Genomic DNA, 5,431 nt, shown 5'->3' on the forward strand with positions numbered 1-5,431 from the left:
ATTTTATTTTAAGGGGGGGGGGGGCATATATTTTTTTCAACATGAATATGCTAGTCCACAAGCAAATGTCTATGCTAATATGCCAATAAATATTATATTAAGACATGCATTTACTGTACGACCGACTTCTCCCTACTGCTGAGTATGTGGAGTACTCACTTTCTTTAGTTTTTGCAGAAATTATTAATAATAATAATAATATTTTTAGTGACGTAATATTTAATATATTTACAATGAAAGAAAATACATGCATTGTCATTGCTGTCACTGAATTTCTAAAATGTTAACGAACAAATACATCATATGATATAAAATGTATTTAAAGCTGTTTCTGTATATGGTGTCCACAGGGCTGCACATTAGTGCTTTTTTGCAAGTGGGTTTATTTTCTTTTGCCAGGCTTCAAAGTGTAACAGCTCTGCGGATGGGCAAAACTGACAGGAAAAAAAAACTTTCCATCTTTTATCTTTTTCATCTGTGTAGACTAAAGAGCTGTAGTAGACCCCGCTAAGATTGTATGATGTATCTTGAGCCAGTGATTGAGGATGTCTCAGATGTGTGGCTGTCTCGAGCACGTTGTCTTGAGCCCCCCCTGTTGGACGCAGTGGGAGCTGCACAGTGCCAGTCCAAAGGACGGCTCACAAATTTGGCTTGTGTCATTTGTCGTCTTAGAACTTTTTTTTTTCCTCTTCCCCGCAGACAGAAACAGGAACCATACGTAGGTGGAATATTCCAAATTCTAAATGAGACAAAGGTCTAGCAGCGTTAAAACATTTGAAGCATGAATGCTAGGCGTGTGTTCATTTGTGCCTTTTCTTTTATTCATCATTAGGTTCTGTGATGTGTTTAATGTTTAGAGAAATTCCTCTGTCTGAATGTACGTTCTCCATTAACTGGTAAATGTTTCAGTGCGATCTGGTATGTAGAAAGTGGGATACATTGCTAATAAGTTTTCATTCAGCAGCACAGGTTTGTATAGGTGTCATCGTCCATACTTCCAGGAAGCAGGTGCAATAGCTGATCATGCAACCAAAAGAGAGGAGAAGATAGTTAATTTAGTTCTAATGTATGTGTATCTATCCCCAGGTCTTAATTAATGAATCAGCAGGTGCATCTGAGAACAGGTTAAAATATGTTAAGATCAAAAACCTTATATTTGAAATCTAAAATATGTCCCAAAACTCAATTTGTCACATTTCCTAACATAGACTTGTTATCCCAAGGTATTGAATATAGCCTGCAAGTACATATAACAAGATATGAATAATGCTCATAGTAACTGTATCAGTATAACTGTGATTGATATGGATGCGCCACCGGCCACCGACCCAGCTGTTATCATACTGACTTCGTCACAGTATAGATTCCCAGACCGACTAATATGAATTCATTCAAACAGGATCAGATATCTGGAAGTGGAATTCAGTACCCCCCTTCTTATCCCAGATTCCAAGACTGAATAAGATTAATTAATTCAAACAGGATCAGATATCTAGCAATATAATTCAGTACCTCCCTTCTTACCCCAGATTCCAGAACTAACTAATATTCATTAATTCGAACAGGATCAGATATCTGGAAGTAGAATTCAGTACCCCTCTATTCTATCCCCAGATTCCGAGACTGACTAATATGCATTAATTCAAACAGAATCATATATCTGGAATTAGAATTCAATAACCTCCTTCTTACTCCAGATTCTAGGACTGACGAATTATCATTAATTGAAACAGGATCAAATATCTGGAAATTGAATTCAATGACCCCTTTCTTACCCCAGATTCCAAGAATCACTAATAATCATTAATTGAAACAGGATCATATATCTGGAATTTAAATTCAGTAATCTCCTTCTTACCCCAGATACTGTGACTTACTAATAATCAATAATGCAAACAGGATCATATATCTGGGAATTAAATCCAGTAACCCCCTTCCTACCCCAGAGTCTATGACTTACTAATAATCAATAATGCAAACAGGATCATATATCTGGAAATTAAATTCAGTAACCCCCCTTCCTACCCCAGATTCTATGACTGACTAATAATCAATAATCCAAACAGGATCAGACATCTGTAAATATAATTCAGTACCCCACATTTCTTACCACAGTTTCCCCATCAATGAGGAAATAATGAATGCTATGACACTAATTTATCAACCCATAGATCAACCCAGTGAGAGTTTCTTATTTTATTTTATTGCCTGACAAGTGACCTGTATTGGTAGCTGATGGCTTTACATAGAGAGAGATATATGGATGAACATGTTAAAGGGTCACAGGCCTATAATTGATAGCTCTGTCTATCCTATGTAATGCATAAAGTGTTTATGGTACAAGTGTTATCATGAATATAATATCAATTGCACCCATGAGACAGAGGCCACAATTGGCTTTAATGCTAGAAAACATTAAACTTTCTCTGCTTCATTAAGATTAGAAGGGCATGTTGATTCTTTGAGCCTGTGGAAGTCTGTGAACACAGAAAGATAATGGCATAATATTTCAATGTATGGGCTCAGAGATGGGATAAGGTGGCTAGATGTGAACCTCGGCGCTCTGAATTCCGCTGCTTTTTCAAGAGTCCTTGAATGCAATGATTGGGCAAATCTCGGTCTGGATGAAGCGCTTGTTATTGTCTTCTTCTCCTCTACCTAGAATGGCACTTCTCACAATTACAATTGCTTCGCTTCCTGATCGGCCACGAATAAAGGGCGGCAGAGGCAGTTTCAGATAATCAATAATATATTTCAAGGACGCTCTTGTGCTACTGGGTAATTGTCCTGGATTATTGAAAATAAAATCCCCTTGTCCATTTACTAGTGGGACATAAATAGACGTTTCACATTCACGATGGATTTTGGCTATGGTCTTCGTTCAGTGAACGCAGCACTGTACTGTTGTACACTCTGACAATGAAACTTTTCATCTCTTCCCTATCTGTAACTAATATACACTTTGTACTTTGTCACCTTTTTATAAGATAATAATTATTTGAAGTGCCAGCTTTCTGATATGTTGTTATTGTGTGTCTTCGGATCAGAAGTATACAGGTATTTATTTGGAATATTTGATTTCAGTTGTGTGTATTATCTCTAGGCCTAATGTGTGTGTGTGTATGTAACAGGTGTATTATTTTTGGGAGATTTTGTTTTTAAGGTTGTTTTTTTTCTAATATTTGGCTCAGCACATTTACAAAAAAAAATACGGTGGTTCTTCAGGGGATGAAATGAAAACTTTTAGCTGCCATAGTTGACATTTTGTTCAGAATTGAGTTAGCAAGGCATTAATTATTTCAGAGGGAGATAAAACTCTCATAGCCCTAACAGACAAATAGGCCCTTTTCAGGATTTTAATTACAAAATAAAATGAGGCAAGCTCTTCCTTGCAAGGGTTTGTGAGTGGTTAAACAGAGCTTTCCCCCCAATACTGGTGGTCGTCAGCCTCCACTAATTAGCAATGCTGAGAAATTCCTGTTAACAAGGACATTCTCCCAGTCCCCGCTGGTCCCCTGCAGTTCTTCATTTCCATAAGAAGATTAGGAGTGCAGGGAACACACTCAAATGCAGATGCAGAAAAGAAGCGTTTTTAACAAGCAATATAATAGCGCGATGCTTGGCTAGCTCTCACCTAATTACTGCAACTTAAACCTCTATTTGCTTCTCAGGACAAAAACACGCTTGTGCGGTTCCTGTACTTTCCCCCAAACTTTTCTTCCATCAACATTCTACTTGAGAGCCCCTAATCATACTTTCTGAACACTGCTGTCTCATGGAAAGCATGCATATTATTATTAATCCAAATATGTTTTCTTGCTTTTGACTGGGAACAGTCTATGGATGCCGAGGAGTCCAGTGTGCCTCTCATTCTGTAATAAAACATACAAAACTTATTCCAAATATGTCATTATGAATGCATGCATATCAATCATCTGAAGAAAATGGCCCTTATGTAATAGATTTATGAAAAAATAAAAAACAGACTATTGATCAAATCATTTGTTGTGCGTAATTGCAACGGAAAAAATATCTAATTCTCTGATTTAAAGTAATTCTTAGTACAAGATCACCGCATTCTTGTTTCATAATAAATCCGCAACATAGTACTAAATGTATAAAATGTACAACAGCTTCTCATTACATCCTATTAGTTTTATTCTTCTACCATGAGTCTATATTTTTAGGAAATTAAAGCACAGTGTCTTCCTCGCCTCCAAATAGTATTGGTGAAGCGGAATAAACACAAACACAAATCTAGCTTGCCTTTAGCGAGAATCAACCTAAAGAAAACAAAGCTAATTAGAATATAGGGCGATGAATAATAAAAAAAAAATCTGCACCCATACGATGGATCATTAATTATATATCATACAACCTCATCTCTCTACTTTATTTGTAGCTAAAGCGGCAGCTTGTAAATAGGACAGGGAGAGGAGTTGCCGCTGGCGGCCATTAGGCGGCGCTCTTACACCATGAGTATTTGAAGGACTTTTCCAATGAACCTGCTTCTTTAATCCAATGAATAACCACTTTACCATCAATTGGAGGGAGATCAGAAAATCTTTGGTGTGATCTTCAAATTTATTCCAAAATCATGCACTAGAAGAAACTATGCTGCTTGGAATAAGTGGAATGTGATCATCCTGGGAGCCTGAAATGTTGCAGATATGCTATGACAAGCACATATGTTACATATATTTATATGCATTAATATATACGTTTATAAGGGGGCCACCACTTATATTCACTATATAGATACATATATATAGATACATAGATATGTATATATAGGTAGGTAGGTAGATAGAGTGAGAGATAGAGGACTGATATAGAGATAGATAGATAGATAGATAGATAGATAGATAGATAGATAGATAGATAGATAGATAGATAGATAGATAGATAGATAGATAGATAGATGTAGGAGGTAGATAGAACGATAGATAGAAAGAGGTAGGTAGATAGAACGAGATAGATAGATAGAGAGATAGATAGATCGATCGATAGATAGATAGATAGATAGATAGATAGATAGATAGATAGATAGATAGATAGATAGATAGATAGATAGATGTAGCAGGTGGATAGAACGATAGATACATAGATAGAAAGAGGTAGGTAGATAAAACGAGATAGATAGATAGATAGATAGATAGATAGATAGATAGATAGATAGATAGATAGAAGCGTGAAGATATCCCTTTGCTTGCAGTAATACCCTATAATGAGTATATATATGTACTTGAACACAATGAGACCAGTGTGGCCAATATTTATTTGTTGTTGAATGTACTTTAGATACACAGCTTTGCACAAGGCAATAGAAGTAATCTTAGAAGTGTCTTTGTCTGGCACCATGTAGTTACAACAAGGGAAACAAAACTACCTACTTGTAAGGGCCATGCAGCATTTTTTTTAGTATTGATGC

This window comes from Nanorana parkeri, unplaced genomic scaffold (assembly GCF_000935625.1).
Source record: "Nanorana parkeri isolate BGI_ZX_2015 unplaced genomic scaffold, ASM93562v1 scaffold1042, whole genome shotgun sequence".
In the NCBI taxonomy this organism is placed as follows: Eukaryota; Metazoa; Chordata; class Amphibia; order Anura; family Dicroglossidae; genus Nanorana; species Nanorana parkeri.